At 43.9% G+C, this 14,282-nt stretch overlaps 1 protein-coding gene across 1 annotated transcript in view; it reads left to right on the top strand.

Annotated features, from left to right (window-relative positions):
* NPHP3 (nephrocystin 3) overlaps nucleotides 1–14,282 on the top strand; it is a 1,212,810-nt gene that overhangs the window by 398,217 nt on the left and 800,311 nt on the right. The gene's annotated exons all lie outside the window — the stretch shown is intronic.

Here is a 14,282-nt window from a genome sequence, read left to right as displayed (position 1 = left end):
CTTGGTGTCGAAACTCTGCTGGAGAGTGCCTTATACCATAAGCTTACGGTCCTCAAATGCTCTAGGCGAAACTGGAAACGGCCGCGGTTCCAGGGGAAACGTCCCGTATGACCTGGTTAGTTCACTGGGCGGTCCAGGAACACTTCTGAGAAGGCTCGCTTACAGGTTAAGCAGGAGGTGCCGAGAGTAGTTAGCCCCACTACTCCAAAGGGTCAAAGCGCCCTTGCAGGCCTTCTATGATCAATGAGAAACAGGGGCTCTGATGGGACAACAGCGGGGTCAGGGTGCCAAACCTTCCAGCGGGTCACCAGAGGTTTGGTTCAGGATACTCTGCTCCTTTACTAAGTTTGTTGTGAACTCAGAAGATCGACCTGGGATAGGTGTAAGGTGCCTTCTCCTATTCTAAATCTCCTTCGCGCCAAAACTAAGAGAAACCAATAAGCGATCTGCTCACGTTAAGCCATCCCAGACGTGGACCAATCACGGACCACTGTGCTCAGTCATCCCAGCACACCAGACATCCTGGCACCAAGGATGTGTATTGGAACTAGACAGCTGAAGCCCACATCCTTGGCGCATACACACAAGGCTTACATAAACCTTTGAAAGTTTCGGTTTGCGCCGGGGTCTGCATGATCAAATAAGGAATTTCCTGGGTCTGCTCGACCTGGTGAAGGCAAAGGGACAAATTGGCCAAAGGACAGAACAAAGGATCTCGTGGCATGGCCCGTTTAGGCACTGGCCACTGTCCTGGGCCAAATGCAGTAAATGTAGTTTGGACCATAGAAAAGAGTCAAAAATGCTTTAAAAGTAACTGCTGCCACCAGCCCTGTCCTGGACACACTTGTAGATTCACCAAAAATCCTTTGAGGGTGTCTAGGGCCTGGAAAATGAAAAAGGGACCCCAGCGCACTGTACTGGAAGGTACATTGTGCACTGATAAAATGTTGCTAAGATATAGCAACAAAGCAAACGACTAAGTCAGTTTCCTCATAACAAAATGAGCAAAAGCCCAGCGGAGTACAGCAGAAGGCTGGTAAAAGTCAGACTAGGATGGTCAGACAACAGCAAAATGTTGGGGGGTTTATAACTGGGGGGAAAATTACCCATAAATGGAAATATTCCCGAACACTGAGCTTCTCTCTCAATTACAGGAAGTCCTACATGATACCATGACACAGACTCCAATTTATCTGAGCACTACTGGATACAACCTTGGGGAAAGCTTTGCCACCCAAGGTGAGGGCTGAACACGTTCGGCAGGTGGTCACCAAATTCAAGAATGCCCAGCATCTACCGGGCTTAGATTTTTTTTTTTTTTTTTTTTTGAGGTTGCTCAGGCTCATGGCATCCTGCATTTTCCTGGTGCCTGAGAATGAGATCTCTCTAATGGGCTCTGAGGACTCAGTGGTCCCAATTCTCGGGCAGAATGTCAGACCCTCTTCATGTTCCAAGCAGAGACGCACAGGATCTTATGTGGTTGACCTGCGAGGACAACATTCTGATGGAAGAACCCTTTAGGCAACCATTGTCGGAGATGGCAGTAGTTATGGTCGCCTCACTCACGGGGTGGGGAGCCCACGCCAACGATCTGACAATCAGCAGTCGTTGGTGTTAGGCAGAAACCTGTGCAGTTCCCTCTGGGACCACTACAAAAGATTTAGGACTACAGGTGTTTGGCAGTAAACCCACTTGATGGCAGTCTGTACCACACAGATTCACTTGGTAGCTGTGGCTGAGCAGTCAGACTTCCCTCAAGAAGAGTTAGGCAGTATACAGAGTATTCACAATAGGTCAAGAGAACACAATAGAACAAGTAAACACTGACCAGGGCTTGGTATAAAAGAGATATCATTATTTATTTAAAACCACATCTAGAAAAACACACAGGAACTAATAGTAAGCAATTCAAAAACACGGTCACTAAAAGATATACACTCCCTTAAAAGAATATTTAGACAAGTCTTAAGTAAAGCCCCACTTATTTTCGGACAGCGGTGAGCGCTTAACATAGATGGCACTCTAATAATTAGTTTTAACAAGGGAGAGAAAAGCGGAGAATAAGTTGAAACAGATCCCAACACTTTTTCACGAACACAACAAGAGAGGAAGGCAAAGTAACACCGTGAATTCAGAGTCAGTAGGCCAGATCCGCTTTAAGAGGATCAAAACGAAATGTGTCCAAGGTCACACGGTTGCAGTGCACAAAAGTCTTGTAACGGTTCAAAAAGGAGTTGGACCGAAGAAAGGGACCAGTTAGAGGGTCAAAGCGGCCAGCCCAGTCCAGAAGGTTAAGGGATTATTATTACTTTGTAGCAATCTTTAGAAAGGGAGGCCTGGCGGACACGGTACCTTAAAGTGGTCAGAATACTCCAGCAGGGGCAGTTGTTCCTGGCAGCGGATGCAAGTCGGTGCTTCGTCCGAGGGAAGAGAGGATCTCGTCGGGGAGGAAGACAGGAGTCCGTTGCACTGCCAAGGAAGAAACCAGCCGCGGAGTTTCTCGGGTAAAAGGAGCGGTCCGTTGATTCGCGGTTCAGTGGTAAGTGGCTATCCGGCCGCCGGGGTGCTTGGCGCGGGCAGTTCGACCACAAACCGATCTGGGGTGCGAAGAAGGAAGGTAAACTGGTTGTGCCCACCAGTCGGGGGAAGAAGCCTCTCCAGCAGGGAGATCTTCTCTGTCGTCGGGAAGTGGTGAGTCGGTTCTGCAGGGCTCCAACGGTGGTGTCGTCCTGGTAGGTCGGCTCAGCTTCTCCCTCGTCGGATTCTCAGGTCCTGTGGCGACTTCTGAAGTTCCAGTCCCCAAAGCCCTGCTTTTATGCAGCATACCCCCATTCACTCAGCCTAGCTGTCAATCAAACATGCTAAGTGGTGAGCCGGCCGGCTCACCACTTGGGCCAATCACACAAGAGTGCGACTTGAGTTACCAAGGTAACTCAGTCCAGGGTGCCTAAACCCCCTCCCACACCTCCTGTGGTACCCAGACAGAGTGGCACCACTTTTGGAGGCTTCTGTGGAGAAGTCTGCCAAAAAGTGGAACAAAGGGCTCGACTTGGGTTGGAGTCACAGAAGAGAACACAAACGCCATTTTAGAATCGAGTCCTGGCAAAAAATACCAACCGGCGAATTAATAAGTATTGGGACCTCCCGGATGACGTAATGCAGATCTTGCTTTTGGCCAGAACACCGGCAACAAAATCTTTGTGCCGTTGGAACAAGTTCAGCAGCTGTTGCAGGGATAAGAATGTGGATCCTTTTCTGTGTGTGCTATCCTTTTTGTTACATTTAGAGAATCTGGAGCTCCAGATAGGAACAATTAATCTGGCAGCGCTTTCAATTTTTAAGCACTAATTTCTAAAGGCTCTTACTAATGTATTTCCACCAATTCCATTCCAAGTCCCTAAATGGGATCTCAATCTGGTGTTAAAATTTCTAACATGCGTTCCTTGTGAACCAATATATTCATGGCCATTAAGACTGTTAACTTTAAGGGGGTGAGGTGGGGGCCACAGATTTCAAGGTGTCCTTATACGCGGACGATGTCTTGCTTACACTGAGTGATGTCGCCACGACTCTGGAAGCGGGGCTGGCGGAACCAGACGAGTTCGGTAGAGCCTCTAGTTCAGGGTGAATTATAGCAAATCTCATGATCTGGATGGGGCCCCCATTAAATGGTCTTGCGATTCTGTCCTGTTCTTGGGAATTCGTATCCCGAGTGGGCCCTCTGAGGTATTTCGAGCAAGCTTCCCCCCATTGTTTGGGGAGTTGACTGAGGATCTAGGGAGGTGGGGGAAACAGGAGGTCTCTTGTTTCCGCCGCAAAGTGGCAGTCAAAATGAACCTAATACCGTGCTTACTGTTTGTGAGCTCTGCATTGACGGTCAGGATCCCAGACTCCGACCTCCGAACCCTGCAAAAGAAAGTTTTAGGTTTCATATTGGGGAATAAAAGGGTGCGAATATCTAAGAGGGTACTACAGAAACCAATGTGGGTGGGAGGTCTGGGGGGGTGTCACAGACGTGTTTAGTTACAACCCAGCTGCTCAGGTATCGGACGTCTTCACGTGAAATGGGCAGTCCTCGCAACCAAAATGGAAAATAATTGAGCAGGCCCAGTCACTGATCGATCTGGCGGGGCTACCTTATGTGGATGTGGATGTGGATTACCCGGGAAGGGGGGCGGGGGCTTCTCCCTATTAGCAATGACCAAGTGCACGCTCTATTACATTAGAAGGGCATTTCGAAGATGGGGTATAAGGAGAGGGATAGGGCCTCTCACTCCTGTATGGAATAACCCAGAGTTTCGCCCTGGGTGCGATAAGGGGGGTTTCATAGGTGGAAAGAGGGCAGACTGAAATACATACAGCAGTTATACAGTGACAAGAATCCTTTGACTTTCGGAAAATGTAAACCCACCTTCAAGATACAAGAATCAGAGCACTTCAGATACTCCCAATTGAGGCACTGGGCCTCGACCCAAGCATAAAGGAGGGGGCCACGAGAACCCTCTCTGCTTTAGAGCTGACACTATAGGATGGCACTGTGAGGGGGAAGATACCGAGGATGTATAAACTCCTAGACACAGGTGATTCTGTAATATGCCTGCCGTATATGACCAAGTGGGAAGAGGTTTTGGGGAGACCGATAGACGACGAGGAGTGGCTACGAATATGGGGACGGATACTTAAGTCCTCCAGGTGTGTAACGGACAGAGTGCGCTCCTATACATTTTGCTACAGGTGGTACTTAACCCCCCGAGAGGCTACACTACATGGACAGAAGTTACTCGGCCACCTGTTGACGGGGGTGTGGCAAGGTGGGTACCTTGTTTCATATAGTGTGGACATGCGCCATGGTGGAACTATACTGGAAGGAAGTGTTGGCAAGGATAAAAGATATTACAGGGCTGACCCTGGTGGTGATCTCGGGGTGCGGGAGGGGGAAGAGGGGCAGGTGTTCCCCCTAACTGGTTCAATGGCCACCTCGATTGGGCATCTCCTGCTGGCGGCAAAGTTGGTTCTAGCACGGACATGGAAGACACCTGAGGGCCCGCTGGCTCAGATGTGATGGGTCAGGTCCTGTGACATAATGGTGGCGGACAAAATCACAGCTATATGTGAGGGACGATATGAGAGGTACTTCTGTGTGGTCCCCATTTATCGACTTTGCTGGCAAATACCCCGCTATGGTGGCCAAACCCCCTATGCTGCAAAGCTTCCCGCTGCTGTGATCAGTTCTGTGAGGTGCACAGCCCCCGCCGGGTCGGAAGGGTGAGTCGTCAAGCCCCATATTAGCTACGGGTCCTCCTAGAAATCTCAAAATGGTTATATCGCACAATACTGAAAGCATTAATGTCTCTGTACTCAAGATATGTTGATTTAAATAAGTTATTTGGAGTAAAAAAATACTGTTAACTTTAAAAACTGTCCTGCTAATTGTATTGACGTCAGCCCACAATTGCAGGCACTTTCCTGTAAACCCCCATACACTGTTTTCTATAAAGACCAGGTTGTGAAACCTTATTTTCTACCAAAAGTAGTGTCTGACTTCCGCTTGTCACAAAAAATGTTATCATCTTTCTACCTACATAGGCTGAACCCAAAAAAGGCTCTCGGTTTTTATATATCAAGAATGTCCAAAATTCATCAGAATGACCAATTATTAATTGGCTATGCAGGTCCTAAATTGTGTTTAGATGTGACAAAACAGACCCTATACAGATGGATTATCCTGGCTATTAGGGAATGTTACAGGTTAGGGGGTAAAAACCTGCAGGAAGGTTTGCGCACATTCTACAAGGACCATGGCAACCTCTGCTGCTCTTCAGAGCTGTTCCAGTAAAAGACATAATTTCAGCGGCCACTTGGTCATCTGTTCACACTTTTGTGAAACATTACTGCTTGGATTCATCTTCCTGTCAAGATGGTCAATTTGGATAGGCGGTCCTTAATACAGTCCATCATGATCACATTTAAGGACGAGAAAAATTCCTATTCCCGCCACCAAAATTATTACTGCTTTGAGAGTCTATCAAAAGATGAGGAGTACTTGGGAGGACACAATCCATTTGAAGAACAAGTTACTTACCCATGGTAACGTTCTTTCGATTGGATGTTCCTGCCACGTATTCCTCATCGCCCATCCCAGCCTACCCCACCATAGAATTTGCGCATCTTTATACTTTATGCTTTCTGTGAGTCTACGGTCTATGGTACGCCTTGTATTTCCTCTCTGGGAGGGGAAAAATAGAACTGAAGCCAACGGGTGCTGTGTGCGCTACTTACACTGATGATACCGACACCTGAACGGAGGCCCTCTAGGGACATTGACTCGACGAGACAGCACACAGCGCCCTCTATCGATAAAAATGTTCCAAAGCAGCTGAAGCAGGAAAGATATCATCAAAAGATGAGGAATGTGTGGGAGTAACATTCAATCGAAAGAACGTTGCCACAGATAAGTAACTTGTTCTTATGAATATTAGCTCTTCTTAGCTCTCCTTTAAATATCATAAATCACAATTGATATCTTTGTCGGGATAATGTCACAGCACTTCCACTTCCATCTGGGTTGCTCGCATATCAGGCCCACTTCTGCAAGGATTCACCATGCGGGTCTACTCGCCTGCCCAATAGTTTTCCACAAACAATAGTGCTTCTGAAATTCTGAATCTTCTGCAACACCAGTAACCAAAATGCCCTTAAGGATTTAATTCTACCTTGCCACTTTTTGGCTTTGGCAATGTAAGTTTTTATGCCAGCTTCAATTTCATGGAACAATTACAATTAACAAGCTTAATGGAAGCTCTAAAAAAACACAAGACCACTAATTTATGGTCATTACTTAATGCAATGGAGGTAAATGAAATGGTCATGCAAACTAATCCAATTGCAGAACAAACCTGGTATGATCACTTTACAAAACCTCATAAGCCTATGTCTTCTCTGCTTACTAAATTGGATAACATGACCATCCGTTTTGATTGGGTTATACCAGTAGAAGAGCAAGCCATTCAGCATTTAATTATTCGGGCAAAACCCTTTAAAGTGTTTGGTCCTAATCCCATTGCGAATTTAGTGTTTAAAGAGAATGTGCCCTTGTGGTGGACAATTTGGGGAGTTCTGTTCAGGGACATTGTTTCCACTATGTCTATGCCATCATCGTCAAGGATTTCCTCTGTTGTACCCATATACAAAAAGGGAGATAAATCTTCCCCCTCTAATTACCACCCAATTGCTATTATGGATGTGGATTCCAAGATATTTGATGTGATTCTGGAGCACATAGAGCAGGGGTCTGCAACCTTTTCCTCTCCAGATGTTTAGGACTACAAATCCCACCATTCCTGGCCAGCTTAGCCAATGGTTAGGGATCATGAGCATCAAAGTCCAAAACATCTGGAGAGCCACAGGTTGCAGACCCCTGACATAGAGGATTGGTGTAATTCTAATAATATCTTGGGCTTTAATCAGATTGGGTTTCGAAAAGCCTTGTGTACGGATTGTGGTGGTATTTTGCTCTCTAGACTCCATCATTCAGTATGGACAGGGATTCACCTCCAATTTCCATTGTCCCTATGGACCTTTGCAGGGCTTTTGAAATGTTGATCTCCCGACCCTTTGGACAAAACTGGAAAAACCGGGTCTTTCAGAGCCCTTGCTCCGAATACTAATCCATATTCACAAAGATTCCTTTATACAAGTCAGGCTAAATAGCGAGGGCCTACTATCTTGGCCTATTCCAACTGGTAATGGTCTGAGGCAGGGATGCATCTTGGCTCACTGTCTATTTAACATTTATGTAGCGGATGTTGCCATTCCTCTGCTAATTGCTTTGTGTGTACCTCCACGAACAGGAGGGGGTAAAAACTGCATGGGTAGCCTATGCAGATGACTTCCTTCTAATCGACCATACGCTATAGATTTACAGCGCCTACTAACCGCTTTCGATCAGTATGACTCCAAATAATTTAAGTTTTAATCCGCTGAAGTCAGTGATAATAACTTTCAGCAAACATAAATGTGCCATTCCTTTTCAGTGGTCCTTGGGCAAATATAAACTGCAAGTAAAAACCTCCATGGTATACTTAGGTTATCAGATTATATCCAAATACACGTTTATTTTATAGAACTTATTTGAGAGATAATACATGCACCTTAGCTAGACAGATGAGTAGAATGGATGGGAAATATGCCACATTTTCTGCACTTCCATCTCCCAATTCTATCTGGCAAAAGCAGTACCTAAGCTTTGTTATGGTTTGGAATTTGTTCCTACCGGCATACTTTCAGAACTCTGCACTTTGGAAGCTATATTATGGCGTTCTGTTTTTTACTTTCTCCCAAAGCGTGTGAGCACGTGTGCGATCAGATTTGAAATGGGCCTGCAATCTCTTCAAAGCATGGTTATCTGGCAAAGACTATCTCTCTTTAGGACATTTTATACAAATACTGAGAGAAATCACTATGCTAAGCTAAGTAGAGAGGTGCGAGATGGAAGCTAGAAAAAGGGTTTTATTTATGAATTTCACGCTGATTGTATACAGAAGATGGGGATTTTAGATCTTTTAGTTGAAACTTTGCTTACTAACCTAAATAAAGCCAATAAATGGATCTAATGTTGAAATTGGGCCAAGACTGTGGATGAATTGTCCAATTGTCGCCTTTTATAGGCACATCATTTCGTCCCAGAAAGAACTAGGTACGCATGAATCTTATTTATGCTGCTTCCTAAACAAGAGTGCACGTAATACGTTCATGTGGTTAAGAATGAATGTTTTAATGACACATGAAATTCAATATATTCAAGATAGTTGTTAAAATATGACCCTACTTGTTGTTTCTGCAGATGTAGCACTGAGAGAGAGGGACTCGCACATTAGTTACTATATTGCCCAGAGTTAAGACTTAAACGCATTGAATATTTGGGTAAATTTGTCAGTTCTCCAGGATGGGTCTATTTAGATAGCCTGCGATGGAAGATGCTGCATGGCAAATCTGTCGTATTGAGGTTTACGGTACTCAGATTTTTAACTGATGTGTTTAAATTGTTTATATATTCTATGTGCTCCCCGATGGTTACTCCGTGAAACGGAAGATGTCTAACCTGATAAAATTGTACTATATCTGTAAGAAATGTGTTTCTCGAATTGTTATACTGCTTTTGGGATGTATTGATGAAACATGAATTTAATTGTTGAAATTCAATATGTAATTGATTTTATGTAAATTGATTGTGCAATTTATTTTGTAAATTCGTCTGTATTTTGATCTTTTTGTATCAACCAACACAAATAAATAAACAAGCTTTACCCCTTTAAGACCTTGCATTTGCCCCTTCTCTTCCTCTTAGCGCCATTAGCTCAGTGACAGGCCCTGTTAGTCTCCTTTGGCTCTAGACAGTGCTTGTAAAACTCTTGGCTTTGGGAAATCTTGTTTCACTCTTGGAACTCCCAAATTAAAGTTCAGTCACTTAAGTTCAGAGCTCCAATGTTTTCTGCGTCTTTAAAAATGATCCTTCAATTAGCCTTCACTTTAGAATCTTTTTATTTTTTTATTTTTATTGAATGTTGTTGTTTATGGACAAACATTTTCACTCAAAGAACATATTTCTTACAAAGTTTACACAGTCAGAAGAAAAAAGAAAAGAAAAGTAAAAAACGAAAGAAGGGGAGCAAATCCTAAAGGTCGACAGAGATCTTGGTGTTGAGCATGCGGCCTTCGATAGACAGTTCATTTTCAGAGTCTGATCTTACTTCGTATCAGTTATTATAATTCAATGTTCAGTAAATCCCAGAATCATATGATCATAATTGTTAATTTCTTGTCCTTTCCACTCAGGATTAGCGCCTATCTTTCAGCTGAGTCTAGTGGGGGGGTGGAGCCAATTTTCTTGCGCTGAGCAAGTTTCTTTGTTCTTGGAGTGCAGTACACTCCATGAGAAGATGATGTTTCTGGTTGCATGGAGTCTTTGCAGAATTGGCAAAATGTTACTTCATTGGATATTTTCTTGATGATTCCTAGGCGCTGGCGGGTTGGCAAGAGATTGAGCCGTACCCTCAGAAAGGTATCTCTAATCTTGCGGTCTGGGAATTGGCAGAGGTATGCCGGAAGTTGGTGATAAGCTCTATGATCAATATTGTGAGTCAGGGACAATTTGTAGGTAGCATTTATTGCAATGGTTCTCAACCAATCATTTCTTTGCAGCTTGATTTTCGCTTTTTGGTGTCGGTTTACTAGCATCTCTAGTTGGATCTCCTCTTTTGCTAGTAGTGTGGTGCAATGTAGTTTCCAACGTTCTAGAGCCTTCACTTGGTTGCTTGCGATCGAGGACGAATATATCTATAGAAGGAATTTTAGTTTGCACGTGAAGCTTTCTATATAGTGTCAACACCTTCCAGTTTCTTTTAGCTTCCAGGGAAAGTAATCCTAGTTCATGGCGGATTCTGCTCCATAACGTAATATTGCCATAATTTTCTGGGTGTAAAACGTGACAACAGGTTGCAAGGAGTAAGCCCCATATTTCCTGTGGATTATTTTACCTTTATGCGCCAGACAGCAAGCCTTCTCTTTTATGTTCTTTATCCATGGGGCTTCTGTTTCAGATTGATGGATCTTCATACCTAGGTATTTGAATTCCGTTACGGCTTCAAGTTTGGTTCCATCTAGATAAATCGACTGGGCGTAAATCCTTCCCTTTTGCGTAAGGCTCATCATTTTCATTTTTTTAAGATTTATTTTCAGGTCATTTTGTTGAGTGTAGATCATGAGATGGCCAATTGCTTTTTGGAGGCCAATTTTCGATTGGTCGAGGCAAACCAGATCGTCAGAAAACAGGATGTGAGCAACCTTGGACTGGTTGAGAATGGGTGGATTCCCAAGGATCATAGCTTGATGTTCTGGTAAGTCCAAGGTTAAAAGATGGAAAAGCGTCGCTGCTAACAGGCATCCTTGTTTCAGACCATTTGTTGTTCTAATAGCAGATGTTAGATGACCCTGTTGAGTTAAGTCTTACTTTAATTGATGTATTAGTGTAAAGCGCTATGATGGGTTGTGGGATATTCTCCAGGCAGTTCCATGCTTTTAGTTTTTTCCAGAGTTTACCTCTGTTTATGGCATCAAAAGTGAGCTCTAGGTCAATGAAGACTGCAAAGGTCGTTGTTTGCGCTTGGGCTGCTTCCAGCTTGAGAAGATTTAATATGTGCAAATTAATGCTGGTCCCAGCGTTCTTGACGAAACCTGTTTGTCTCGGATCTAGTCGCCCCACGTCATTTGACCATTTTACCAGATCATGGAGGATCATTGATGCATACACCTTGCCCAAAGGGTCCAAAAGTGCTATTTGGCGATAATTCATTGCCAGGTGTCTATCACCTCGTTTATATATGGGTATCATGATAGCCTTGTACCATGATACCGGGATCATCTTATGTTTTTCTATAGCTTTGAAGATTTCCAGGCATATTTCGGCCCAGCTTTCTGGATGGTCTTTCAAATTGGCGTTGGACAGCCCATCAGGCCTCGGGGCTCGGGATGGGTTCAGCTTTTTTATTTGATGTAATATAGCCGTATAGTCCCATGGCAATGTCCAATTTCTCAGGTCATTCACTTCTGGAGTCTCCTCGAATTTTTGGTAGAGGTTGGTGAAATGGGTGATCCAAGTTAATTCAGAGACATTCTGGATAAGGGCAGTCGGTTGAGAGATTTGATCATTCAGCAGAGACCATGCATTGCTAGTGTTGGAATTCTTCAGAGCTTTAAGCATAGTTTCTGCATCGTTCTGGGCGATGACATTTCTTATTAATTTTATCCAATTGCAATATTGTTGTTTGATCTTTTATATCATGTTGGATACATCTATGGAAGATTGTTTTCTTAACTGATGCAGATTTTTATTCAGTAGTTTATTTCTCGATAGAGTTCGATGTTATAGGCATGGGTATGTATTTGCTGCCTCTTGTTACGGTTCTTTGTTGTGAATATAAATGATTTAAGAGTCTCTGTATAATCCAGAATTTCTGTTGATTGTCATATTGAATATTTGAATTGATCTGCCAGAGCTGGGAGTTTAGCTCCTGGTATTTTAGATCGGTTCATGGCTCCATTGAGCATAAGTTCTGGTAGTTCTATTCTCTCGTTGGGACACACCTTGTCATTCCATGTAATTGAATGTATATTATGGTCACTAAAATACGTGGGATTGTTTGTATAGTTGGTTACTTTTTTTCGTCTGTCTTCCGATGTATAGATGTAGTCTAAATTAGCTTCAGACACACTACCTTTCCATGTTGGTTTAGGAGGAAGGTTATAAAGTGTGGACTCATTAAACTAGTGCAAGTCTCCTTTTGACATTTCCTTAGACCAGAGTTGGGCTTTAGAAGTATTTTGTTGGGGTTTCCAGGGAACGCCCCCGATTGTCCTATAGGTGAACATTAACATCGCCGCATGCAACAAATTCAGCTTTTGGATATTTAAGTCTAGGTTCATTGATGGTTGTGAAGATCATGTCGATAAATGTTGAGGGTTCCTGAAGCAATTGAGTTCCAATAGATGTTCACAATTATCAGTAGATTAGTGAGATTGTGGCCAATGTAGAGTGACTATCATATTGGATCACAGTGAACTGAGACCAGGAATTCGGGTTCGTAGATTTTATCTCATAGGCCCCATTTGCTTTTATTAAAGTAAGGAGGCCTGCAGCTGGTTTTCCTTTAGGTCTTCTTATTGCTGGGTTGATGTAAACAAGGTAGCCTTCACATGTTGGAGGTGTAGCGAGCCAGGTTTCTTGTAGACAAATGAAGTGGTAATTTTGAAGATTAGCATGCTCCTTAAGGGAAGCATGTGTCCCGACCCTCTAGTATTCCAGGAGCAAAGGTAAAGTGTTTGCAGGTCGTTCTGTTTTAGTTGTTGTTCGTCATTCACTTTAGAATAACTTTTATGCACACTCGATTAGTATTTCAGCTGCTTTCTTCAATATAACATTCAATTAGTACTTTTCAGGCAGTTTCACTCATAGGCGAGTGCTACTTTTGTTGCATTCATTGTCCGACAATCAATGGTCGGGTTAACAGCAATTTCACCCATGCACGAGTGATTCTCCTTTTCATACTGTTACCTGCCTTTGTTTGTGCAAGGAATTACAACGCTCGGTAATACTCACCGGCTTCTGTCTTCGATCCCTTTGTCTGCTGCAGGACTTCCACTGCTTTGGCACCTTTCTGAAGGGACACACTTCCTTGTTGAAGTTGCCTTCATTCCCGCCATGCAGTCATAGAGCTTGAATTGCTCCTGACTGCATCCCAGTTTCTACACGCGGTCTCCTGCATGCTTCCTGCTGCTCAGTCTTTGCAATTCAGTTAACATGGGGGGAAAGCCTTCTTCCTTCATGCTTCCTGCTGTGCAAACCTCTGCACTTCAGACGTTTGGGCAAAAGTACCCTCACAGGACCGGCAGCTGGAATCTGCTCTACAGTGGTCCCAGCAACCCTCTTTCCTCCAACTTCTGCGTGGACTGCCAACAACGTGGTCTCCTTTTGCTGCTGCTACTGCTGATACTGTTACATCTAATGGCCTGCACTTGAGGGGCCTTTTAAGCCTCTCTGCCTGCCTCAAGTTTGGGTGGTTGGCATTAACAAGCTAACCACTCCTGCTACATTTCTCTTGACCCCTCTTCCTCGTCCCAGTACTTAGAGAATGATGAGAATTGAAGTCCCCAACAACCAACTTAGGTTTTCTAGTCAGCTTTCTGCTTTTACACTCAGGTTCATCTCTTCGAAGTATTTCAAAGGAAACACAAATGTTTACTTAAATGGAAGGCAGTTTATTTAAGTCATTATTAACAGATTTCCTTTCACTGTATCTCTTGATTTCTAACTTTGTAAGTCTCAGACAGGCTGTTAGGGAGAATTCTCTCTTTAGGCTGAATTTCCTAACCTAATGAGTCCCCCAGCAGCTTTGCTGGATTTCTGGAGTTTGTTTCTTTCCTCCTGCCAAGAGTGAGACTCTTTTTTTTTTTTTTTCTCCCACTCTTGGACATGATTTATGGTATTCCTTTGACTGGTGATGTGTTTTACGGGCTATGGGGTCCTTTACTCCATAGGGTCTCATGTGTTTTACACAGCACCCTCCGTGCAGTAACACAGGGGTGTCATAGTGACACCCCACCATAGATTCCATACCCTGGGACTGACCACTGTCTCCCAGGGCATGTAAAGTCACCATTGGCTTTACTAGTCCCAAATTATTAACAGAAACCAGTACAAACCATCATATTGTGGACGGACTGGTCGG

Source organism: Ambystoma mexicanum, chromosome 2q, assembly GCF_040938575.1.
Source record: "Ambystoma mexicanum isolate Mex_15411 chromosome 2q, UKY_AmexF1_1, whole genome shotgun sequence".
Classification (NCBI taxonomy): Eukaryota; Metazoa; Chordata; class Amphibia; order Caudata; family Ambystomatidae; genus Ambystoma; species Ambystoma mexicanum.
Note: the sequence above shows the minus strand (reverse complement) of the source record. Positions and strands in the feature narration are given on the sequence as shown.